At 36.1% G+C, this 27,955-nt stretch overlaps 1 pseudogene; it reads left to right on the top strand.

Moving 5' to 3' along the window:
• The first annotated feature begins 278 nt into the window (after positions 1–278).
• On the top strand, positions 279–8,664 carry LOC110222178 (small ribosomal subunit protein uS10 pseudogene; annotated as a pseudogene).
• The last annotated feature ends 19,291 nt before the right edge of the window (positions 8,665–27,955 follow it).

Raw genomic sequence — 27,955 nt, 5'->3', positions numbered from 1 at the left:
AACTCCCAGAAAAAGAGGGAACTTCAGTTTAGGGTTGGGTAGAGGAGTAGAAATTAAGGGAAAAATGAAAAAAGATAAAAGCTCTGGGGAAGAATGGGCAGGAAGTTGGTTTCTTTTGTGTGTGTTTTGTGTCTTTGATGCAAAGGAAATTCACAATGCTCTGAAGGCAATGTGGGAGCAAGTGGAATATCTGTGGGTGGATAAGTGGGGGAGTTTAGGGGGATTGAACCCCTAATAATAAATCTCTACCCCTATAGAACAAGAGTTGAAGCTCAACAATGGAGCCCCCTATACCCCAGTACTTTAAGGGTTTGGGGGGAAAACTAGAAAAAAGGGGAACAGACATGCCCCACACTCCACTAGAAGGCCTGGACATGCCTAGGAGATCGGTAAGGTGAAGGATCAATAGAGGAGGGGAGGGGCCAAAAAATTTGAGAGGTAGTGAGATTATCTATGTACTATGTAAATATTCATATGTATGTGTGTGGGGAGAGACACAGAGAGAGATTTTTTTAAACTAATTTTTATTATGTGGGTAGGGGTCAGGGCTATTTTTCCTAGTTAAGTAGTTAGTAAGTTGGATGAAATCTGTCCCATTGGGATGTGAAAATTTACTTACAGCTTCAAACATTCTTCCGATAAGAAGTCTAAAAGGGAATCAAGGCTTCTTTAAGCAATTTAACTGGCCTTATTTTAGTACAGATCCTACCTGGCACCAACTCTTTGGTTATCTTTGTGACACATAACCGTTCCCTCTAAATTATACTGGAGCAGGTAGGTGGTGTAATGGATAGAGCACCATCCCTGGAGTCAGAAGGACCTGAGTTCAAATCCTGCCTCAGACACTAAACACTAGCTGTGTGACTCCGGGCAAGTCACTTAACCCCATTGTCCAGCCAAAAAAAATTTAAAAATAAATTATACAACTTTGATTTCCTTAAAATATAGCCTTATGCTTTTGAAATATAGGATTTTGCAAACTCAGTTTTTGAATCTATAACTTAGTCTATTTACTAATTTAGTCTTAGTTTATTCAACCTTAACCAAGGAACCATTAGATAATGAATCCTTTTGATTCTATTTTTTTAAATTAATTTTGGTTTATCAACAATCACTTCCATGAGCTTTTGAGTTTTAAATTTTTCTCCCCCTCCCTCCCAAAACACAACAGAAGAAAAACAATAGTAAATAGTATGCTTCTATCTGCATTCAAATCCATAGTTCTTTCTTTGGATGTGGATAGCATTTTCCACCAAGAGGCCTTTGGAGTCTTAGATCCTCGTATTTCTGAGAAAGGTTAAGTTTATCAATATTAGTGATCACACAGTGTGGCTATTACTGTGTGCAGTGTTATCCTGGTTCTGCTCATTTCACGCAGCATCAGACTATATAAGTCTTTCCAGGTTTTTCTGAAGTCTGCTTGTGCATCATTTCTTATAGCATGATAGTATTCCATTACATTCATATACCACAACTTGTTCAGCCATTCCCCAGCTGATGGGCATCCTCTCAATTTCCAATTCTTTGCCACCACAAAAAGAGCTGCTATGAAGATTTTTGTGCATATGGGTCCTTTTCCCATTTGTATGATCTCTTTGGGATACGGCCCTAGGAGTGCTATTGCTGGATCACTTTTTGATTCTTTGATATTCATTCACCTGTGTGACTTTTATGGCATCAGAGGCCATAAAGATTCTTATATGTAAAAATTTATTTCTCTGTCTCTCTGATGTAATTTTTGTATAAAAAGTCTCATTAGAATCCTAATCTTTGTTTGGTGTTATTTTTCTGAATCTCAAATGTGCTGAAACATAATAAAACCTCCCATAAGGGAGACTGAAGCAGCAGAGTATGTTTACATCTATTCATCACTCAAATTACCTTGCATTTACTTACCTATATACATATTATATACTCCCAATAGAATGTAAGCTCCTTGCCAGCAAGAATTGTTTCTTTTTGTTTGTCTGGTTTTGTGTCATCAGTACTTAGCAGTGTACCTTCCACAAACTTAACAAGTACTGCTTGAAATGGACTATTGTGTAACTTTGGGTATATCACTTTTTTGGGGGCCTCAGCCTTCCTATCTATAAAATGAAATAACTAGACTATAAATGTCTTCCTGTTAGTGTTCTTTTCATTTACATTATTGTAGTCTTTATCTATGTTGTTATGGTTTTGCTTACTTCAGTCTACCAATTCATACAAATCTTTTCATGTTTCTTTGAGTTCTTCACATTTCTTATTGCTGCACTACAATATTCCATTACATTCATATACCAGTTTGTTCATCCATTACCCATTACATCAATAAGTATCTATTTTGTTTCCAATGGTTTGCTCTGACAAAAAAAATACAACTATGAGCATTTTGGTATACAAAAGACCTTTATTTCTGGGGGCTACATGCCCAGAAGTGGGATTAATCTATCAACCAACAAGATATTTTTGTTAAAGACCACTGAGTGTATTTAATCAAGAACAAGGTGGCCTCGTATTTAGAAGAATGTGTTCTTTTTCTCTAGGAAGTGATTTATAAACTAATGAGACTGTCTTTATGTCTCATACAGTAGTGCTGTCCTATACTTCCTTTATTGAATCCAAGGTTATTGCAAATATATTGAGAAGTAGAAGTAACATTAAATGCTAATCAAAATTCTAAATTTCCCCTAATTAGATTACCCTTCTCATGGAAAACAGGCAAACATTTCAAAATGCACATTTATCTAGCAGTGGTGATGTTATCTTTTGCTGAGCTGATAAACAGGCCAGCAGGGTTATCATTCATTCTTACCCCACTTTTTTGGTTCTCCCATTAAAATTACTTCTTTTCCATCTTCTCTCTTACCCTCTGCAGAAATGGATTTCTTCTCCCAAGCCTAAGAATATAGGTGCCACCCATTCTTCCCTTCACACACACACACACACACACACACACACACACACACACACACACACACTACCGGTCTAGCCAATTAGTCTCTCTAGCCACTAGCTGAATCATTGACTAGGGAAACACAGGTATATGTTTCTCTTTGCTCTGGGAAGTTATGCAATTAAATCAACGCTTCTCTTCTAGAGCTCTCAGTCCACTGAGCATAAGAGTATGCTCTAGCAATATACTGTAGTTTCAGATCTATGAATAGGATACTAGAGATAAACTTGGACAGCTAGGTGACACAGAGGATGGAGAGCCAGGCCTCAGGTCTTGAGTTCAAATCTGGCCTCAGATTATTTGTGTGGGCCTGACAAGTCACTTAACCCTGTTTGCCACAATTCCTCATCTGTAAAAATGAGCTGGAAAAGGAAGTGGCAAGCCACCATAGTATCCTTGCCAAGAAAATCCCAAATGGGGTTACAAAGAGTCAGACATAACTGAAAAATAACTGAACAAAGAGATAAATTTCCATTGTTGTACATAAAACCCCCAAAACCTATCTAAATAAGCCAATAAAAATTGAGAAACTAGTCTTTGCCTTTCTCTTCTCATCTAAAAGGAAGGAGAGAATTGTAAACTTACAAGAGGCAAAAGGTAACCAATACTTTTGAGTTACAACAAGACTTCAAAGTGGCATAGTATGATCAAAAAGACAACAGAGTGGTTCCTCCTTAACACTGAGGCTATTTTGGTAGCTTCCAGCAAGAGAAAGAAGGTTGAAACAAAAAATATAAATATTTCAGTTGGCTCATAAGGACTTTAAAACCTTAGACTCAGCAATAACACTACTAGTTCTATATCCAAAAGAGATGAAAGAAAAAGAAAAATGATATATATTACAAAAGTATTTACAATAGCAATATTTATGGTGGCAAAGAATGGGAAACTTAGGGGATGCCCATGAACAAGTTGTAATGCACGATTGTGATGGAATGCTATTGTGCTATAAGAAATGACAAAAGAGATGATTTCAGAAAAACCTGGGAAGACCTATTTGAACTGATGCAAAATGAAGAGACCAGAATTAGGAGATCATTGTACACAGTACCAACAATATTATAATGATCATCAGCTATGAAAGATTTAGGTACTCTGATAAATACAATGATCCAACACAATTCTGAAGGACTCATGATGAAAAATGGTATCTACCTCCAGAGAGAGAATTGATGAACTATGAGTGCAAATTGAATCATATTTTGTTGCTCTATTTTTCTTACTTTTTTGTGGCATGATTAACATGGAAATCATGTTTTGCATGATCTCACAGTACAGCTGATATAGTACTGCTTGCCTTCTCAGTAGTTTGGGGAGAGACTAAAAGGATGGTGTAAGAAGGGATTATTTTTCTCTTTTATTTAATAACTAATTATTGTATTAGGACCAAAGTTTTTCTCCTTTTCTACTTCCTCATCTAGAAATCAACCAGTCTTAGACGGATTTACCCAGGCCAAGATCTAATCACACAGTAAAAGAAATTCTGTTTGAGGTAATGGATGCACTCCTTTTCATTGTGTTTGTTCAGACAGGTCTGAGGAAGTGTTGATTATCCCCGTTGTCAAACAGGTGATATGGAAATTGCTAAATTTCTTTGATCAAAATTTGAGTGACCCAAGTCAGACACCCCAAGACCCTCATTGTAATATTGCCTACTCTCTCATTGTACTATTCATTTTCTCACTGATTGTTGACCAGTCAGAGTTGATTTCCACCCTGAGGGAACACCAATTCTTTTAAGAGCATATAAACTGTGAGCCCACTGCCATGAGGGGTCTTTGATCTAAGAGACATAGTCAAATGATCATCCTTGTATTGAAAATGCTGGCATTATTAATAAAATGATTAAATTACCCAGAAATTTCATCTCTTGAAACTTTCTAAATGCCACAAAGGAGAGAATTTGGAAGTCAAAAAGTTGTGGTTTTTTTAGGCATTTGGGGTTAAGTGCCCAGGGTCACACAGCTAGTAACTGTCAAGTATTTGGTCTGAGGCTAGTTTTGAACTCAGGTCCTCCTGACTTCAGGGCTGGTGCGCTACCCATTATGCCACCCAACTGCCCCTCAAAAAGGTTTTTTAGACGTTAAGAATAAATATATGATTTTTTTTTAAAGAAAGAGATCGTAGCTACTCTCTGAGAATAGCAATTGTAAAATCACCACTTCTCTATTTCCTAGTTCATATTGCCTATTTCACTAAGCCTACTTTCTATTTCTGATCTCTACTTTAAAAGAAAATCTGTTCTTCTGTATTGGTCAAATGTTCTCAAAAAGAGACCAGTTTTTCCAAGGTATTCTTCACTATGTTTTTGCATCTGGATAGAGGATATAAAAAAGTAGTCAACCTACAGACATAGAGAGAAGGCAGTTATCTTTCCAAATTACTGGATGATGCTCTGGATTTGTTCCTGCAAAGCAGAGAAGCCCATATGAATCAGTAAGTAAACACTAAATAAGCATTGCTGCTTTGGCTAAGTTGGCTTGCCTGACCCCTGAATAGCAGTTAATTGGTAGTTGGTGAGGATGATCAACACTTTCTTTGTTAAATAGGACATGTTAGTTTATTAGTTTCATGTTATTCAAAGCTTTTGGAATCACAATTTCTCCAAAAATAATTCAATTAAGAATTCCTAAAACTTTGAAGTTCACCTTTAAAAGTAATCTTGTAAAGATTAGCAATCAAGTCAGTAGTAACCTCTTCTTTACAGTATATTTTGTGTTATTTCACATGTACAACTTGTATTTTACTTACCTTTTCAATGGATAGGGGAAGGGCTGTAAGGAAAGAGAATTCGGGACTCAAAATTTAAAAAAAAAGTTAAAAATAAATAATAATTGAAAATATACTTTAAATTTCTATTTTGCCCTCAGGTTCTAGAATACAAGCACAGTTTTCCTATAAATCCTTGAAATCTGATTCTAGGCTCTTTTTTGATAATGACTTCCAAGTAGTTCACCAATTCTTACATAATCTGTCCTAAATCTATTTTCCAGGTAAATTCATTTTTTGATAAGTTATTTCATATTTTCTTCTACTTTTTCATTCTTTTGATTTTGTTTTATTGTTCTTTGATGTCTCATGGAGTCAATAGCTTCCACTTGCCTAATCTACTTCTCTCACTGTTTTTTTTTTGGTGAGGCAATCACATTTAAGTGGCTTGCCCAGGGTCACACAGCTAGTAAGTGTCAAGTGTCTGAGGCCTCATGTGAACTCAGCTTCTCCTGACTCCAAGGCCAGAGCTCTCTCTACTCTATTATCTAGCTGCTCCTAATCTACTTTTCAAGGAATTATTTTCTTCAGTGGGTTTTTGTACTTCCTTTTCTATTTGGCTAATTCTGTTTTTTAAGTTTTCTTCAGTGGAGTTTTGTGCCCCTTTTACCATTTGGCCTACTATGATTCTCAAGGTGTTATTTTCTTCTTGTATAACTCATTTCTTTTCCCAATTTTTCCTCTACCTCTCTAATTTTTGAAATTTTTTTAAACCCTGCCCAGGAATTCTTTGGGGGCCTGAGCACAATTCCTAATTTTCTTTGAGGCTTTGCATGTAAGCTGTTTTGACATTGGTATACTCTTCTAAGTTTATGTTTTAATCTTTCCAGGCACCAAAGTAACTTTCTATGATCAGGTTCTTTTTGTTATTGTTTGCTCATTTTCCAGCCTATTTACTGACTTTTAACTTGATGTTAAATTGTGGCTCTTCTCCTGGGAGGTACTGTCCGAAGCTTCAGATTTTTTGTGTAGCTATTTTCAGAGCTAGTTTTGGGGATCTGTTTTCAGTTCTTCCAAGGTGTCATGACCTAAGGAGAGGTATGCTTACTACTCTCCTGGCCTGTATCTGGTCTATGAGAAACTCTTCCCCTTCCTCTCCTATCCCTTCCCCAAGATGGTATACAATCTGATATAGACTCTACCTATACATTCACATTAAGTGTATTTTCACATTAGTTGTGATGTATAGAAGAATTAGAACTAATGGGAGGAACCATGAGAAAGAAGAAATAAAACAAAACAACAAAAGATAAGGAGAGCAAATAGTATGATTCCATCTGCATGCAAACTCCATGGTTCTTTTTCTGGATGTGGATAGCATTTTCCATCATGAGTCTTTTGGAGTAACCTTATATCCTTGCATTACTGAGAAGAGCTAAGTCTATCAAGGTCAGTCATTGCGCAATGTAGCTGTTACTGTATACAATGTTCTACTGGTTCTGCTCATTTCATTCAGCATCAGTTCATATAAGTCTAAGGGTCACATTAAAAAAAAATAAAGATACACACAAAATAAAAATGAAGACCTGGAGGTAGAAATACCATGCATCAAGTGAATTTTTTAAAAGTAGGACAGCAATAATGCTATCAGAAAAAAATAAAAACAAACTTTATATTTTAAATATAAAGAGATAAAGATTGAAACTCCTGTATGCTTAGTCAAAGACAAAGACAAATGAATATCATTATTAAATTTACATACTCCTAATTTCTTTGTATCTGTATTCAAAAAGGAAATATTAACTGAGTTACAAGAAGACATAGATTGTAACACAATAATGACAGGCATGTTCAGTATTCCTCTCTCAGTTTTGGAGAAGTCTAACAGAAAGTGATAACATAAAAGTGAACAAGTTGATGGAGAAAGTAGAATAAAAAAAAACTTATGTCATCTTCTAAAAGAGACTAGTAAGGAATATATGTATTTCTTGGTGCTATATGGAACTTTTACAAAAATTGATAATGTATAAGGGCATAAAGATATTGCAAACAAATGTAAAACAGCAGAAATAGTAAATATATCTTTTACAGACTACAATACAAAAAATGGTTATCAGTTCATAGAGTAAAAACTAACAACATAGACCTAAATACTTAACAATGACATCCTTGTTAGTGAAAAAAAAATGTAGAAACAACAGTTATGTAATAGAAAATGATAATGATGAAACAACCTACCAAAATAACTGGGATGCAGCTAACATAGTTGTCATGAGAAAAATCATAACTGGGGCAGCTAGGTGGCACAGTGGATAGAGCACTGACCCTGGATTCAGGAAGACCTGAGTTCAAACCCAGCCTCAGGCACATAACACTTACTAGGTGTGACCCTGGGCAAGTCACTTAACCCCATTGCCTAGCCAAAAAAAAAAAGGAAAAAAAAGAAAAAAAAAAAGAAAAATCATAACCACACAAATATGTATTTACAAAATGATAAAGAGAGGATTGATATACTTTCATTTAAAAATTATAAAATTTTCTTTAGTGAGGGTATTGCCACTGCAGTCGCATGGAATCAGCAGTAGCTGCCTCTTCTCCTCCTGACTCACTGCTGTTTGCTCTCATGGAGGAATAAGTCGATCAGGAAGCGCTCCACTGCCGTGGCATTCAAAGACACCTGCAAGACCCTTCTGGATCCAGAAGCGGCCATTCATGGGAACCAGATCACTCTCACCAGCCACAATGTGAAATCCCTTCAGGAAGTGTGCGCTGACCTAATTAGAGGATCCAAAGAAAATAATTTGAAAGTGAAGGGACCTGTTCAAATACCCACTAGGACACTTCGAATCACAACTAGAAAAAGTCCTTGTGGTGAAGGTTCAAAGATTTGGGATCTGTTCCAGATGAAAATCCACAATTACCTTATTGATTTGCACAGTCCTTCTGAAATTGTTAAACAGATCACTTCTATCAATATTGAACCAGGTATAGAAGTTGAAGTCACCATTGCAGATGCTTAATCGATCATTTCTTTTAATAAATTGATTGCAACTATTGAAAAAATTATAAAATTAACAAAAAATTGAAATAAGCATAAAAGCAGAGATATAAAAAAGGAGAAATAGATGAACTGGAAACAAAAATAAACTATAGAAATCAATTAAATTAAAAACCGGTTCTTTGAAAAAGCATGGAATTCATAAACCTTTAGCCAATATAGTTAAAAAGAAGAGAACAGGAGAGCAAATCAACATTATGAGCAAGCAAAATGAGCAAGATGAAATCACAACAAAAACACAAGAAATAAAATAAATAATCAGAATCTATTATATGGTTATATGTTAACAAAACTGAGAACATGAATTAGAGTAATACCTTAAAAAATATAAAATTTCCAAACTGATGGAAGATTTGTGGAATTCCTAATAACCCAGTCTAAAGAAAAGGAAAGAAAAGAAAACTAGCAGTAAAATAAAATAAAACTATCAAGTGAAAGAAAAAACTTCTGGCACTGATGGATTCACAAGAGAATCCCATCAAACTTTTAAAGAGCAATTAGTATCCATAGGCATAACTTATTCTTTAAAAATGAGAAAGAAAACACCCTAGCCAAATCCTTTTAAGTGAGAAATATAGTCCTATAGCTGAACCAGGAAAGATAAAACACTGTAGCAGAACAAAAAACAAACAATATTTTAATGAATATAGACTCAAATTTTTAAAATAAAGTCCTATCACATTTTGAATAAAATCCTACACTTGTCCAAGAGATAATTCATTATGACCAAGTTTAATTAATACCAGAATGCAAAGATGACTCAGTATTAAGAAAATAATTAACATAACTAATCATATGAAAAACAAAAACACTCCAAAACCCATGATTATCTCGATAGATGCAGAAAAAAGAAAAAAAAATTGACAAACTTTTGACAAAGTACAATATTCATGTTAAAAATCCTATGATGTATAAGCATATAAGGATTTAAAAATACATATTAAGCACAAAAAGTGTCTATCTAAAACTGAAAGCAAGCCTTATAAGCAATGGGGATGCACTATAAATATTTTCAACAAATATCAGAGTAAAGCAAGAGTGCCCATTTTCCTCCTACTATTTCTGGAAATGTTAGCAATAGCAGTAAGACAAGAAAAATACATTAAAAGAATTATGATAGCTAAAGAGGAATAAAACTATCCCTGTTTCCTAATGATATGATGGCTTATTTGGAAAATTCTAGGGAATAAGTGAAGATACAAACTGACACAATTAATAGATTAAGTGAAGTTGCAGTCTACAAAGTCAACTGACACAGAAACACACAAAATCAGAGACTAAATCACATAATCCTATAGAATTGGTGAGTCAAAGAACAAATCACAGAAAGAACAGAAAAAGTCATTTAAAAGAATGACAATGAGACAATACACCAAAACTTGTGGGTCACAAGCAAATCAAGGCTTAGGGAAAATTTATGTCTCTCAGTGTTTCCCTCAACAACACAATTATAGAACAGATTGGTGAATTTTTAAATGAGAAAACCAATTAAAGAAACAATTAAACACTAAAAATTAACTGAAAATCAAAGAAACAACTATGAAAATTAGAAGCAAAAGAGTCATTCAACTAGTAAATAGTACTGACTTGGTTTTTTAAAGAAAAAAGTAACATAGATGCATCATTACTCATTTTAATTTTTCTTCTTTTCTTTCTTTCTTTTTTGTTGGAGGCAATCAGGGTTAAGTGACTTGCCCAAAGTCACACAGCTAGTAAGTGTCTGAAGCTGGATTTTAACTCAGATCCACATAACACCAGGACCAGTGTTCTCTCTACTATACCCCTTAGCTGCCTCTATTATAATTATTTAAAAAAAAAAATAAACCATATTCCCAGTATCAAAAATGGGGGGGGAGAAAGGTGAATTCAAAATAAATGAAGAAGAAATAAAGGAAATTATAAGAAATTATTTGCCTAATTATATGACACTTTGTTGTCCAACCATTTTTTATTTGTCTGATTCTGTGACCCCCATTTGGGGTTTTCTTAGCAAAAATACTGGTGACATTTCCTTTTTCAGCTTATTTTACAGGTGAGGAAAATGAGGCAAACAGCATTAAATGACTTGCCCTGGGTCACACAGCCAGTAAGTGAGGCAAGATTTGAATTCACAAAGATAAGTTTTCCTTACTCCAGGCCTGACATTTATTTACTGTGCCACATTGCCCACATGAGATTAGAACTGACAAATTAAATGAAATGAATAAATATTTACAAAAATACAAAATACATAGTACAACAGAACAAGAAATGGAGGACCTAACTAAGTCTCAGGAAAATAAGTTGAAGATGACATAAATGTGGGAAAAATTTCTTGAACCTAATGTATTTAGAAGTTAGTTCTATCATACATTGAAAGAACACTTAAAATATTGCATAGCCTGATTGGAAAAAATAGGAACAGAAGGTATTCTGTCAAATTCTTTCTATGGTAGAGATATTATCTTGATATGGTCTTCCTTACCCCACCCCCATCCCTTCCCTAGCTTCCTCCAACCCAGAAACAGAGAATTTAATATTAATCATACCACAAAAAAAATCTCCTAAACTTATGTATGACACTAAAATAAACATTACCCTCAAACAAAACAAACACTCATTTACAGCTTTTAGGAAGAAGATGCTGTCCACCACTCCGCTCTTAGGGCTTCTCATTTAGCCATCCCCAGACTCTGAACAGTATTATGTTAGGATAGCATGAAAAAGTGAATTGTAAAAACAAACAAACAAAAAACTTTCCTATACTATCATGGTCCTCTAGCTTACAGGGAATAAGGGTATGTGTAGAATGTGGTCAAGAAATAAACTCATTTTATAATTTTCTGGAAAGTGTCTTTGCATTAAAGCAGAGTAGGAAAACATGATCCTTGGTCTTTAGAATAAACAGGGGTATCTAAGAAAATCACATGCTGTTTCTGATTTGTATTTTGGTTTGAGGAGAAAGTCAATATAAAGATGGGGAGCTTTAAACTTATATCCCTAATGAAATTTAACATAAAAATTTTTAAAGTAAATTCTTAACAAAGAAACTATGGTAACAAAGGTTGAATATAATAGATATAGAGTTGGTTTAGTATTAGAAAACTAAAAACATAGTTGTAGGGTTGGTTCAGCAATAGAAAAACTATCAACAAAGACCCATTTCTGTTTTAAAAAAAAAAGCTAGGAAACATAAGAATAAACAAAACTCTTCTTAAAATGATAAGTAGTATGTATCTAAAACCAAGAAATAGAATTATACATAATGAGGACTAGAGAGTTTTCCAGTAACAAGGCTGAAGTTAAGCTGTCAATTTTTACCTTTATTATTTGATTTGTGTTATTTGTTATAATCTCTAGTTATACCAATAAGAAAAGAGAAAGAAATTGCAGAAACAAGCATAGACAAAGTAGAAGTACTTATTTTTGTTTTTTGCAGATGATATCATAGTTTACTTAAATTAAACAAAAAAAACCACTTCAAAACTGTAACCAGGAAAGTTACAAAATATAAAATAAATCTACATAAATCAACAGCGTTTCTTTATAAATCCAGCAAAATCTACCAAGAAGAGTTAGAAAGAAAATTATGCTTAAAAACTACAAAATATATAAAATATTTTGGAAATTTATCAGCTAAGACACACACAGGAACTATATGACTGCACCTAAAAATGTTCTTTCCAATAATAAAGACCTAAACAATTGGAAAAATATTATTGCTCGTGGGTAATAAAATGAAATACCGCATAAGTTTATTTATTCAGTACCATAACCAATCATCCTATCAAAAGATTACTTTCTAGATTCAGAAAAATAGTAATGAAGTCATCTAGAAAAAGAAAAATTCATTAATCTCAAGGGAAATGAGTTAAAAAAAATAGAGAGGAAAAAGGCCTAACAGTATCAGATTTCAAAGTGTGTTATAAATTAGGAACCATGAAAATGATTTGGTGGTACAAATTGGTTAAAAAAATAAAGAGATTGATCAGTGTACACAACATGTAGGAGCAAATAATCCTAGTGGTTAATGTTAGATAAACCTAAAGATAGTTTCTTTGGTAAGGCTATATTGTTTGATAAAAGCTACTAGGTAAAATAGAAAGCAGTCTGGTAGAAATTAGATTTAGTCTAACTACTCACATCATATACCAAGATACATTCTAAATGGATACCGAACTTTGGTATTAGAGGTCATATCATAAACAAATTAAAGGAGCAATTGCCTCTTAGACCTATGTATACAAGAACACCTCATGATCAAACAGGTGATAGAGAAGAACCTAGAAAATGACATGCACAATTTTGATCACATATAATGAAAAGTTTTCACACAAACAAAACCAATGCAATTAAAATATGAGGGAAACAAAAAAAATCTGAAACAAGTCTCTCTGATGTTGCTGTTGCTCAGTTGTGTTCAAGTTGACCCCATATGGGGGTTTTCTTGGGACAGATACTAGAGTGATTTGCCATTTCCTTCCCAAGCTCATTTTACAGATGAGGAAATGAAAACAAACGTGGTTAAGTGATGTGCAGCGGGTCACACATCTAGTAAGTGTTGGAGGCCAGATTTTAATTTAGCTATTCCAGATTCCAAGCCCAGCTTTCTCTCCATTGTGCCACCCAGCTACCCATAAAAGATCTGATTTCTAAGGTATTTAAGCAAATGAATCAAACTTGTCGGAGTTATTCTCCAATGGTTTTGATCAAAGGACATGAATAAGCAGGTTTCATGAGAATAGAACCAAGCTTTGAAAAGTAATATGAAAAATGCAATACTGCAAATCACTTAGAACTAGAGAAATGAAATATAAAGCAAACTATCAAGAGCCACATGGAAAAATGCTCTGAATCGCTATTAATAGAGAAATGCAAATCAGAATGATTCTGAGGTTCTCACCTCACCTCCATAAGATTGGCAAATTTTTTTAAAAAGGAAAGTAACAAATATAAAGAGGGTACATGAATATAGTACATTAATGCCTGCTGGTAGAGCCCCAAACTTATCTAATTATTCTGAAAAACACATTGGAATTATATACTAAAAGTCAAGATACCACTACCAATACCAGGATACCTGTAAGTGTTCAAAGAAAGATCAAAAGTACCCAGTTGTACAAAAAAAAATCTGTAACAGCTCATGGTAATGGAGACTAAGGGGTGCCTGTCACTTGGGGAATGGCCAGACAAACGAAGGCATGTGAATGCAAGGGAATATTATAGTGCCATAAAAAGTAATGAAAGAAATAGTTTCATAAAAATCTGAGAAAACTGCTATGAACTGATGCAGATTGAAGTGAGCAGAATAAGGAGAACAATTTGCACAGTTAAATTATTGTGAAGATTAACAATTTTGAAGACTTTTAGAATTCTGATCAATACAAATGACCATCCACAATTCCAGAGGACCAATGATAACATGCGATTCATCACATAATAAAGAGGTAATGAAGTCAAGATAGGAAGTGAGACATATATTTTGTGGTGTAGAATAGGAATTTATTTTGCTTAACCACAAATATTTTTACAAGAATTTTGTTTTATTTTTATTTTTCTGAGGGGAAATAGAAGGAAGAAAACATCAATGCTTATTAATTTTAAAGGTAAAATAAAATAACATAGAAATAAGGAATGTCATAATAATAAGAATCTACAATGCCTCTTGAAATGCAGAGAGAAGATATGTGTGTGAGTTAGTCTTAGAATGAAAACCTCGTCTTGCAGCCCATTATGAAGTAAATAATTCTCTGATTCTTCCCCTCAGTTCTGTATTTATAAAATTATTTTTCTTTTTTTCTCTTCAAGGTTTACAACCTTCATGAAAGTAAGGCTTATATTCCTGTTTATAGTTTCCTTCTGAATTGCCCTAGGTTTCTTTGCTTATCCCTAGCATATTGATTTTTGAGAATTTGTCCAAGGACACTTGCATCAGATTTCTTCAAAGAAGAAGGTTAGATGGCATTGTTCAAAGGATAGATTGATGTGATATTGGAAATTCCGTAATGAACCCAAAGCTTAATTCAAGGAAGAAAGTGCAGTGTTATACATAATTCCATTATTCTGAGTGGGAGCAGGAGCTGAAGGAAGAAGAATCTACTATACTGCAAGAATAGTTTATATAATTTTGAGTAACTTGCAGCACAGGCTTTATTTAATGTTAGAGTAAGATTACAAAGATAATGAAAAGAAGAGAAGAGAAAATGTAAGCAAGCTATGGGGAAGACATTCTAAAGGTCAAAATTGTAATATTAAATAAATCTTACAAAGTTTTATAAACCTTAATTTATTGTCTATGTGCAACTGACATTTTAGCTCTTGCTTTAATACCAGACACTTCAAAGTATTCTTATAGAATAGTTGATAACCCTTTTACACAGCATAATTGGAATTCTGGATGTTAGAACATTTGGTTTCTGAAAGATTTTTAAAATGTTAATAGCTGTCTTTTAAAATGGTGTAAGAATGAAATACTATGAAAAGTAAAGGTTAAAATGTCATTCTGTGCATAATTTTCATATTATAAAAACCAAGTATTTTTAATGGAAAACCTGAAGGCCTACTGCAAGTTGGAAGATACAAGCTACTTCTTTATAACTTGGATTGTATTTTGAATTTTCCTGCATTTACTCATTTCCCTATCTTCAGTTTCTGGTTTGAAACCTTGTGCTAGGACCAGCTCTTTTCCCTTTTATACTGTTAAATGGGGTTCTGGGCTCTGGTCCCATCTATCCTACAGTCTTTTTTAAAAATAGAATTTATTTTTTCCCCAATTACATGTAAAATCAATTTTTAACATTTGGTTTTTTTAAATTTTGAGTTCCAAATTCTATCCCTCCTTCCCTCATTTCCTTTTCCCCTCCCTGAGATGTTAAGCAATCTGATATAGATCATACAAATGCAATCATGTAAAAGATTTTCCTGTTAGTCATTTTGAAGAAGGAAGGAAGGAAGGAAGGAAGGAAGGAAGGAAGGAAGGAAGGAAGGAAGGAAGAAGGAAGGGGGAGGGAGGAGGGAGGAAGGAAGGAAGGAAGGAAGGAAGGAAGGAAGGGAGGAAGGAAGGGAGGGAGGGAGGAAGGAAGGAAGGGAGGAAGAGGAAAATAGTATGCTTTGGTCTGTATTCAGAGGATATAAGTTCTTTCTCTAGATTTGAATAGTATTCATCATCACAAGTCCTTTGGAATTTTCTTGAATCATTGTATTGCTAAGAATAGATAAGTCCCGCAGTGGATAGAGCACCGACCCTGAAGTCAGGAGGACCTGAGTTCAAATCCGGCCTCAGACCAAACACTTGACACTTACTAGCTGTGTGGCCTTGGGCAAGTCATTTAACCCCAACTGCCTAAAAGAAAAAAAAAAGAATAGATAAGTCATTCACAGTTGTTCATCCTACAGTATTGCTCTTACTATGTACAATGTTCCCCTGGTTCTGTTCAGTATCAGTTCATGCAAGACTTTCCAGGTTTTTCTGAAATTATCCTGCTTATCATTTTTTATAGCACAATAGCATTCCATTACAACCACATACCACAACTTAGGTTAATCCTCAGCTGATTGGCATCCTCTCAGTTTCTAATTCTCAGCCACCACAAAAAGAGCTGCTATAAATATTTTTGTACAAACAGGTCCTTCCTGGACCCCTTTGATTTTATTTCTTTGGGATAGAGATCTAATAGTGGCACTGCTGGATCGAAGAGTATGCACAATTTTATAGCCCTTTGGGCATAGTTCCAAACTGCTCTCCAGAAGCTTTGGACTAGTTCACAACTGCACCAACAATGAACTAGTGTCCTAATTTTCCTACAACTCCTCCAACATTTATCATTTTCCTTTTTTGTCACATGAGCCAATCTGGTGAGTGTAAGGTGGCACCTCAGAGTTGTTTTAATTTGCATTTCTCTAGTCAATAGTCTCCTAGAGTCTAAATGTTGCTACTGCTTCACCACACAGTTTTGAATAAGGAAGCTGGATCCTGGTCTCCTTCTTCTCTTTCACAGCCCTTTCCTGAGACAATGAGCTATATCTGGAGCTGAGATCAGGCCACACACTCTAGTGTTCTCAAGGAGCTGGCTTTCATCCTATCTACATCTTCTTGGGCATTCACCTACTAGGAACTAGCCTCATCTCCTGTGACCCTGATAAGTGGTCAAAGAATACACTTTCTTCAAGCTTCCCAGAGGGCCCAGTAGTATGCTCTATTCAGGTATTTCTCCTCCATGTCATTATCCTTGAGAAGTCCCTGAGAAATTGCTCCAAACAAGTACTTGAGAGACCTTGCTGACTTCATACTTTATTTACAGAGATCACATTGGTCAGGTGGCCCTGGTGTAACTCCTCATCAGACTTCTAGCTACCTTCTTGTGCAGTTCAAGACTGGTTGGAGGAACACACTGGTATCTCTATGATTTTATTGAATCTTTACTTCATCTGTCATCCTTTATCCTTTTTGACTAAGTGTTACCAAGGGAAGTTGCGGTCAGCTGGAACGTTTCACATAACCAACTTTGCCAGAGACTTCCTACATTGTATTGCATGGCTTGTAGCCTTAATCCCGGTATAGTGAATAGATCATTAGACTTGGAGTAATTTCAAATCCTACCTCAGACATTTACTTGCTGAATGACTCTGGGCAAATCACTTAACCCCTCTAGTTTCAGTTTTTTAATTTGGATTTGATGATAGCTAAGGGCTTTTCTAGGTCTTAATATATGATCCCTGCTGCAGTGTTTGGAACCCTGAAGCTAACAGCAGTCTCAAGCCTATTGGTCATGGCCATGCTTGTTATCAAGGTAGAGTTTAATAAGATAGAGTTTGAAAAATCTCTGCCCAAGACTGTAATATCATCCCATAGTTTCTTAATAATCCTGATACATTTACTTGATTATCCATTTATAAGGAAAGAAAAGGATAGTGAGATAATATATGCAACACAGTGACTAATGAAGAAGAAGAAGAAGAGGAGGAGGAGGAGGAGGAAGAAGAGAATGAGAAGGAGGAGGAGGAGGAGAAGAAGAAGGAGAAGAAGAAGAAGAAGAAGAAGAAGAAGAGAAGAAGAAGAAGAAGAAGAAGAAGAAGAAAGATAGAAAGGTAGATTAATTTTTTCAAGTTTAATCCTTGTGGTGAACCTGATACTCTTTTCCTTTCTGCTCCATCTAATCTGTTTTTAGTAGGCTTATATCTATATTCTCCTAAAAACTGATAGAAGCAGTAGAAGGTGATGAGAATAACTACAGGTAGTGCACAACCAGGTGTGCAGATCAAATGAAATTCCTGAAGCCTTAATATATGATGAATTTTTTTTTAAAACCTATAATTGTTCGGCTATGTTCTTCAGATTACTCCCCAATTCCTTTTATCCTTTAATCCTTTTTTTTAAAAAGCATATTACACTTTCCCTCAATTTTATTTATATATATATATATATATGCTCAGATTCTTATATTCTAGCCACAGCTCAGATTCTTACAATCTAGCCAATAGCTCACATTCAGAGGCCTTAAGAATCTGTCCAATATGACAGATGTTATAATAAACCTTGTCTTTGGCTGAAAGAAGGTTTGGGTCAAATTCTTTTGGACAGGACCCATGTATTCTGATTTTGGGGTCCCAGCACCCCTAAACCTCTAAACCTCAGCATTTTGGTGGCCTGTATGAGGAAACTACCTAACCCCAAGTTCTTCTCCAGCCAAAACTGGAAGGTATGTAAGCCTCCCCCTCACCCCTTTCTTGCTCTGTAGTTGGGGTTGCTCTCCAAGCACCAAGGCTTGAAGGTGCTTTTCAGGCAGACAGTTATGAGGCTGTCTTGCACTCGGCTTGATACTCTCAGGCTCTCAGCCCACTGTTTTGGTTTGAGGCAATGGACCCAGGTACATCTTCCGCAGCATAAAGAACAAGGACAGAGGCCCCATCTGGAAGTGTGTGCCCAATTCTGTCAGTTCTCTTGATGCTAAGGAATGGGGGGGAACCGCAGTTGCTTCCTAGTTACTTGAGGCTTATTTACTCCCTTCCCTATACACCCCTGAATCCTCCTTCATGGAGGTTACAGGGAAAAGTCAGAACAGCTAAAAATATCTTGGCAGATTCTGGAGGTTTTGTGATTGATCATTAAGGAATTTCTCCCACTCCCTTCCCTTGAGTCAAGAGAGTATCTGTTAACCCCTCTCATAGGAGAAGAGAGTTTCAGTCTCTACCCCTCATCTTTGATTTCAGCCCTTCCCCAACTGGGGAAAGGAAGGAGAGGGGAGGGGCAGTAGCTACAGCATGGGCCCCACTGGCAACGTCCTTGGACCCTGGGGCAACTTTTGCCTGGAAGCATCACCCAGGTTCAGCACATCCTGCTCATGGTAAAAAAAAAAAAGCTAGCCTCTGAACTTGAATTTCTGTCTTCCAGACTACAGGCCATTTACCTATAGTTGGTAGCAAACAGCAGTCAATATCTCCCCCCACCCCATCATTTCCTGGATGCAGCTTGTGTTTGGTTCCAGTCAACCTTGTCTTTGGGACCCCCTTGAGGCAGGGACGGCTCTATGCCCCTTGCCAGCAAGAAGCAGTTTCAGAAGCCAACACCTTTGCCCCTTAGTCCAAAAGAATTTGGGTCCCATTTGTTTGAGGGGGAAATGATGAGGACAGGAGCTAGACCCCAAAAAGGAAAAACCCTGGACTTTCCCACATGGCCAGATCTCTGGTGTTTGCCTGAGGCTATAATCCTAGCAACTGGCCTTTCTTTGTGGCTTTCTCTGTTACCCTTAACCTAGCCTAGTCCTCTATTGTCTTACCTCCCTATGGCGCCTAGCCATTTCCCACCCTTAATCCTAGCTAGGCTCCATTCTCCCTTGGCCATGTGGTCCAGGTCCCAGGAGTTCTGTTCACCCCAGCTTACTGGCTACTCCCATCCAGATCTCCTTAGGCCCCTCCTCCAGTCACCCCAAACCACTTGGCCACTCCTAGATAACTCCCACAGTCTTTTCTGTATATAAGGTCTGTCTTGTTGCCATTAAGGTGCTCAGATTCTTATAATCTAGCTACATAAAGCTCAGATTCTTACAATCTAGCCAATAGCTCATTAACATTCAGACTCCTTAAAAGTCTGCCCAATATGATGGATGTTCTAATAAACCTTATCTTTGACTGAAAAAAAAGAATACATATATGATTTCCTTAAGGATCTCCATTCACTAACATGGTTCCAAAGACCTATAAATGTTCTTGGGGAATTCCTCAAAGCAGAGATCCTAACATGCTCCAGGACAGTAATTTCTGAGAAAGTAATTTCTCCCACCTTAATCTGTTTTTCTCTGTAGGTAATTTCATTAGACCATCTTGGTGGGTCAGAAGCATCTAGTTGATCTCATTGAGTGTCTAGGAAGGACCAGAGCTCTAAGAGAGTGGAGGTATCCCTTTGAGATGGAATACATGAGAGTCTATTTTTATTTTTTATTTTTTTTGGTTAGGCAATGGGATTAAGTGACTTGCCCAGGGTCACACAGCTAGTAGGTGTTATGTGTCTGAGGCTGGATTTGAACTCAGGTCCTCCTGAATCCAGGGCAGGTGCTCTATCCACTGTGCCACCTAGCTGCCCTGAATCTATTTTTATTCATGCAACCTTTTTGACCTGTAAGATTACTTTTGAATGTTAAAGGTAAGAGAAGATGTTTCCGCTTGTTGAGAGGAAAATTCTTTTTTTTTTTTTGGCAATTAGGGTTAAGTGACTTGCCCAGGGTCACATAGCTAGCAAGTGTCAAGCATTTGGTCTGAGGCCAGATTTGAACTCAGGTCCTCCTGACTTCAGGGCCTGTGCTCTATCCACTGTGCCATCTAGCTGCCCCTGAAAGGAAAATTCTTCATTCTCATTTTTACCCTGATTAAATAGCCAAAACTCAGGATAAAGAAAATTTAAAGGATTTAATTTAAAGATAGCAACACTTTGATGGGCTGATCACTGGAAATTAGCAATGGCTTCAAAGTGGGGACAGCTTTCATAGGTAACTTTAAGATAATCCAGGTAGTTCCGCCTCAGCAAAAGAAGTGGGGCCTTTGAATCTTGGTTCATCCCCAAAGTAGGAAGAACACAACAATTGCAGGTAAGGGTACATGACAAGAAGCAGATGATACAAAAACTGCAGACTTGGTGTCTCCATCCCCATCAGAACCTTCCCCAGCACTGTTTGATAAGCAGGGCTAGGAACAATAGCTAACTGAATCAACATAACTCTCAACATGCTAAACTCACAATATTCAAATTCATCTGTTGTCTTCAGTACAGTATCTGGATTATTGGTTCTGGCTTGTTTTGTCTATAAAGAAGATTGAACTGAAACTTTGCAGAGTGTTGGAACTAATATAGATAAAAACAGTTTTATTTGATTTTTCAAAGGACTAAGATGAAAGAAACTAATTGAATGTGATTTAATAATACTTTTATTTAAAGCAGTGGACTTCTTAAAGATTTTTACAAACTGACAAGGTGAAGGGGCATTTAATAGATAAACAATATTATGGCAGGGTATATCTTACTCAACCTGTTTTTAAATATAGTAAAGGGAGTACCCATTTCACACTGAGTACTCTTTTCATTCTTTGTAAAGAATGTAAGAATTTTGAGAAGACTCATCTGCCCTTATAAATGAAGTGACACTTTGAGTAACATAGTTGCATATACAAGAAGGCCAGGAAATTAGCTGAGTAGTCAAGAGAGATAATTAACTTGCCACCAGGTATAGATTCTCTTTCTCTCTCTGAATAACCTAATTATTTGCATTTACCTCTAGAGATCTGGAGTTTTAAAAAGTTGAGAACCCTGGACCACAGATTTTTTTTTTTTGGTAATTGTTGGACAAACGGCCATTGCCTAGTTATGGGGAAGCTTGTAGAGAGACAAGGATTTAAGAAATGTACTGAATAGTCATCATACCTTAGAATAGGACTTCTTACCAAAGGGACTCAGCCCTGAACCTGGAAGATGGTTTTGTGTGTGTGTGTGTGTGTGTGTGTGTGTGTGTGTGTGTGTGTTTTGCTTTTTGCTAGGCAATTGGGGTTAAGTGACTTGCCCAGGGTCACACAACTAGTACTTGTGTGTTGTGTGTCTAAAACCAGATTTGAACTCAGGTCCTCCTGACTTCAAAGCCTGAGCTTTATCCATTGCACCACCTAGCTGCCCATGTGGGATGACCCTGTTCTCCCACTTCCTGTCTAGGGAGTGGCAGACCTTAAAGCTGAGGACCCAAAGGAGCAGAAATGAGGAAGCTTCTGTCAATACTAAAGTAAGAGTCTCTCTTCTTTTTTTTTCTAACTTTATTTTATTTTAATTTATGGAATAAAACAAGCATTTTCATGACATAGTATAATAAAAAAGATAATTGTACATGAAACTGCAAATCTGCTATGCACAACCTGCTATTCCTTTCAAGTATACAACAAAAATGTTATGTAAATTTATTTTTTTTTCTTCTTTCCCCTCCATGCTCTAGAGATGGCTAGCATTAGAAACAAATAGGAATATCTATATCTGCATGTGTGTATGTATAAAATTATTCTAGACATAGTTCTATTTATTAGTTCTTTCTTTAGATGCTGATAGCATCTTTCTTCATATCTCAAGGTTTTAATCTACATTTCTCTAATCAATAATGATTTAGAAAATTTTTTGTATGACTATAAATTGTTTTGATTTCTTCATTGGAAAATTGTCTGTTCATATCCTTTGACCATTTACCAATTAGGAAATAACTTATATTCTTATAGATTTGACAAAGTTCTTTATATATTTGAGATAGGAAAGCTTTATGGGATAAACTGTCTATAAATATCTATCCCAATTTTCTGCTTTCCTTCTAATCTTTACTAAATTTGTTTTATTTGAACAAAATCTTTTTAATTTAATGCAATTGAAATCATCCATTTTATACTCTTTCTTAAAGAGCATAGTAGTACTTCAGCTAAGGTTTGCAGCAGACCCTTAAGCTAGAGGTAATAGAGACCATAACTACCCACAGCTTAAAAGAAAAATGATGAGATTCAGGGGCAGCCCAAAGTATTGGTGTTCAAGGTCGCCCCAAAAGAATTCACTCAAGCTGTCTCCAAATCTAGTAAAGGCATTTATTGAGGATAACACACACACCAAGCAGGCTCCTTTTCCCCTAAAGGGAGATCCAGCTTAAATGAGGGTGCCAGTCCCCAAAGGAAAGGGTCCCACCCAAGGGAGATGTCCATTTCAGGGGGATGCTTCCCACTACCCCATCTTAAGGGAGACACCCACTGAGGGAGAGGCCCACTAGGAAGATGTCCACTAGCCAGGAGAGGCTAGGGCAGGAGTGGGTAACCTTGGGCCTCAAGGCCACATGTAGCCGCTAGGTCCTTAAGTTCTTGGATCAAATCCAAACTTCACAGATCAAATTCCCTTAATAAAAAGATTTGTTCTGTAAAACTTGGATTTAGTCAAAAGGCTACATCCAAGGACCTAGAAGGCCACTTGTGGCTTAGAGGCCACAGGTTCCCCATCCCTGGGCCAGGGATTCTTATAGAAGAAAATCTTAACCTGGGACAGTAGCTCAGAGTTTCAGGCATTGTTTTTATTATTATTGTTTATTATTATTATTATTCCATTTTCTAGCCCAGGGCTAGGGAGGCCCCAGTTAGTTTTGGAATTACATTGACCAGCCTACTTGAATCTCATTGTCTCCTAAAGTACCATTAAGTGGTACTTGAGATAATGGGCTACTCATTCACCACTCTATTTGGATCTCATCAGAAAACACTTTGCCAGAAAAATCTACCTTTCTGTGCCTTGTGATTAATTTTTTTTAGTTTTTTAAACCTTTAGAACAATTCTCTCTTACTTTAGTATTCCTAAAATCTGACAGAAAATGGGCTAAAGCTCACCTTACCTCTTTCCTAGTACATAAAAAAGAAAAGTTTGTGCAAATCATAACCAACCAAAAGGTAAATAGGACTTAATTAGAAAATCTAATTGGATACTTGTCAGTTTCACAAATTAAAGTGAATTAGAAATCAATTTAGAAATAACTTGAATTTGGGGGCAGCTAGGTGGTGCAGTGGATAGAGATCAGCCCTGGATTCAGGAGGACCTGAGTTCAAATCTGGCCTTAGACACATAGCACTTACTAGCTGTGTGACCCTGGGCAAGTCACTTAACCCCACTGCCTAGCAAAAAAAAAAAAAAGAAAGAAAGAACTTGAATTTGTGTGTGTTTTTTACTTGGAAATTTTGCTGTAAATTATGAGACTCCTATCCATTTTTTTCATAATGATTTTTGAGACATGTTTTGCTTCTTGCCCACAAAGAGAGAAGCTTATTTAGGAAAGCAACTCGAAATTTAGTTGGATAATTGTTTTATGTTCCTTCTCTGAACACTATGATGGAACTTAATTGTTATTTGAATATACCAAGTTTTTATAAGATGTTTAAAGATTTTATAATTGCTTAAAACATCTTTTAGGATTTGTGGTGCTTCCATCTCTTAAGGAATAACAGAATTGTAACTGATTTGCAATAATTCAACAAAGTTCAAGTATTTTAAGTCATTGATTTTGCTTAACCACAATCTTATACTAAATTTTTAAGGAGGAATTCAGTAAATTATAGATTAGATAATAATAGCCTGAAATACTATTTGGAATATGAAGGAAATAAGAAAGGTGTGGTTTTTCAGATCACAGAAGTGATGTATAAAAAGGAAAATAAGGTTTGAGTATGTTGAAAGAAAGGTTTAAGTGGTAAGGTTGTGTGAAACTTTATGTATTTATTTTATAGAAACTGTAGTAACAACTGATGAGGTTGGGATCTAGACCCCAGAAAGGAAAAACCGTGGACTTGGCTAAATCTCTGGCATTTGCTTGAGGCTATAATCCCATCAATTGGCCTTTCATTGTGGCTATACCCAATCTCCCAATTCTGTTACCTTTACCTTAGCCTGACCTTCCTTTGTTCTATCTCCCTATGTATGTCCCCTGGCCATTTCCCACCCTTAATGCTATCTAGGCTCCATTCTCCGTGGGCCAAGGAGTTCTATTCACCCCAGCTTATTGCCACTCCTAGGTCCCTCCCACAGTCTTTCTGTATATAAGGTCTACCTTGTCTCCATTAAAAAGCTTAGATTCTTATAATCTAGACACTGTTTAGTCATGTTCAGACTCATTAAAAGTCTGCCCAATATGACAATGTTCTCATAAACTGTGTCTTCGACTGAAAGAAGGCTTGAGTCAAATTCTTTCAGGCAGTACCCAGGACCCCCGAACTTCTAAACTGCATCAATAACAATTGCAACTTGCTTTGAAAGTAAATAGAGAAAGATTATAAAAAGCTATGAGTAAACTGAAAACAATGGGTTCTTTCTGGGATGTTAAATATTGCTATCAGTAATTTACTGTAAAACCCAGATTTGAGCTAAACTGAACTGTTCTCTTAAGTGGGACGATTGGGATAGGTTAAAATCTAATATTGGACTGCCACTTTCAAAATCCTTGGCAGTGGATTAACTGGAAATAGTGGGCCCCATAATTTCAAATGTTTTGAACAAATGGCCCTTGTGAAAAATGTAAAATCAGTATTTTCTTAGGTTATGGATTTCAGTTGTTAGAAGAATGATGTTAAATATTTGAAACCATTCATTTAGAAAGGCAATAGATACTTATTATGTTTTAACTATGACTTTGACTTAGCAGGAATCTCTAAGATGTCCTTATCTGTGTAATGAAGAATTTTAAGATCTTGCCAACTCTGCTAAGAGTTTGAAGCAATGAGGTTTGAAAAATAGTGCTGAGGGCTGGACTCTGACAGCAGACTGACATCTGAACAGAATGTGGATGCTTAGGTGATTTAATTTTACAGTGATTTAATTTTACTTGAGAACTAGAAATTACAAAAAGATTCAATTCATATCCCTATCCATTACTTACCAAACTACCTTAAGAAATTTCTGAAGGTTTGACTTCTTAGTCTGCTACAAGTAAGATTAGATAAACTTCAGGTACTCCAGTCCACCTACCTTTCTGGCTAGTTTGTAAGAAGCTCCTGTTTAGAGAGTACTCAACATCCAGCCTTGTCCATATTATTTATCAAGCACTGTGTAAATGCAACTATTGTGATGTTAAGTGCTCCATTCTATTTTAGCCATAACCATTATATGCTATCTTAAGTGTTTTCTTATATCAAGCAAATTGAGAATCATTGTATTAACTTTTTTGTGTTCTGTGAAAACTCCCTGGGACTTTAAATAGGTTACATCCTGCCTGCATCAGACCAAACTCCTTAGAGTATTTTCCTTTGCAAATTCCTAGCCCACCACACTTTGACTTAACCTAATGATAACAAGTGTGATTTCAAACTGATAAAGATTTATATGTATTTTCTAGTATTGTTAATGTAAAATTAATTACATGCTTATAGTGTGAAACTTGTCAACACCAACATAGTTAGAAAAATAACTTCTCTTGTAATTCAGATTTTGTTATGTTCTAAACTCAATGGAGTGCAATCCCAACTACAGAGTGAGAAAGGAGAGAGAGAGAGAGAGAGAGAGAGAGAGAGAGAGAGAGAGAGAGAGGAGGGTTACATACCTTTCAGTCTTGGCTGGAGGACTTGAGATTAGGCAGTTCCCCATATGGACCACCATATGATGTAGTCTAGGGGTCTTGAGAACCCCAAAATTCAAGGGCAAAAGGCACAAGCATTCAAGCCTCTTTTCAGTCATAGACAAGATTTATTGTTTAGTCAATAGAAGTGGGTGGGATTTTAAGAACCTGCACATTTGTTAGATGAGACTGACCTTTATTTATAGTGAAAAGGATTTGTGGGAAGATTTGGATGGGATCTAGGTGAATAGCCTGGGGTGGTCTTGGGATAACAGAGATAGGTCTCCTCTGAAAGGATATCCTTTATAATTCGGCTGAATTTGACTATGGGTCAGTCAGAATAAATTGGCATGTGATTAACTGTATTGTAATCTGAATTTGTTGCTTATGAATTGCACTATTAGAAGGATGTGGGGGAAAAATTAGAGTTAACTAAAAGGTAACTGAATTTTGATCAGCCTAATTCTAATGCTAAAAAAATCCAAAATTCTAATTCTAAATTGGTTTATCTTTAAAACAACTAAGCCTAAAAAGCCAACAGGAAAATAGATTTGTGTGCATTTTGTCTTGTCATTCTGTCCATGTTTCTGTGTTTATAAAATAACTGTCATATTTGTGCTAAAAGATTTAAAACGTAGCCAGCTAGAAAACTTCTAAAGTCAGTGATTAGAGTTAACACTGGGAAAGAATTCCCACCTTAGGCTTTTAGCAGGAGATTAAGGGTTTTTTGTTTATTTGTTTGTTTGTTTTGAAGTCCCAACACTGGCCAAAAATCAAGTTAGATTATAAGTAATGGAACTGAAGAAGCAGGGTGAGAGTCTCCCAGTAGTTAGTTGGGAGGTGGAATCAGCTAGCAGCAGCTTTATACTGATACTAAACTTTATAATGATACTAAACAAAGCAGCCTGAACATTGTAAGAGAACTGTCCTTGCACACCTCCTGCCCCAATTTATCTTACAACAGGGCAGCATGTTTAAAACAGCAAAAATAAGGGTGGGGTTTTTTTTGGTCATTTAAGATACTGTATTTTAAAAATTTTTTTAACTAAAATTTTTTTAATTAATTAATTTATTTATTTTTAGTTCAGAACATTCATTTCCACAAGATTTTGAGTTCCAAATTTTCTCCCCATCTTGCCCCTCCCACCACCCCAAGGTGGCATGAATTCTAAATACCCCTTCCCCCAATCTCCCTCTTCTCTTATCCCCTTCCCCTTCTATTTTCCTGTAGGGCAGGATAGATTTCTATACCACATTGCCTGTATATCTTATTTCCCAGTTGCACCTGAAAACAATTTTTAATACTTGTTTTTAAAACTTTGGGTTCTAAATTTTCTCCCTCCCTCCCCACCCACCCTCATTGAGAAGGAAAGACACTCCATTCAGGTTATACATGTGTAGTCATGTGAAACACTTCCGTAGTAGTCATGTTGTGAAAAACTAACTATATTTCCCTTCATCCTGTTCCACACCCCATTTATTCTATTATCTTTTTTACCCTATCCCTCCTCAGAAGTGTTTGCTTCTGATTACTCCCTCCCCTAATCTGCTCTCCTTTCTATCATTCCTTCCCCCCCCCCACTCCCTTATCCCCTTCCCTCCTATTTTCCTGTAGAGGAAAGTAGATTTCCACACCTAATTGGGTGTGTATGTTATTCCCTCCATGAGCCAAATCCTATGAGAATA

The sequence above is a fragment of the Phascolarctos cinereus genome, unplaced genomic scaffold, assembly GCF_003287225.1.
Source record: "Phascolarctos cinereus isolate Bilbo 61053 unplaced genomic scaffold, phaCin_HiC Scaffold_4;HRSCAF=312, whole genome shotgun sequence".
In the NCBI taxonomy this organism is placed as follows: Eukaryota; Metazoa; Chordata; class Mammalia; order Diprotodontia; family Phascolarctidae; genus Phascolarctos; species Phascolarctos cinereus.
Note: the sequence above shows the minus strand (reverse complement) of the source record. Positions and strands in the feature narration are given on the sequence as shown.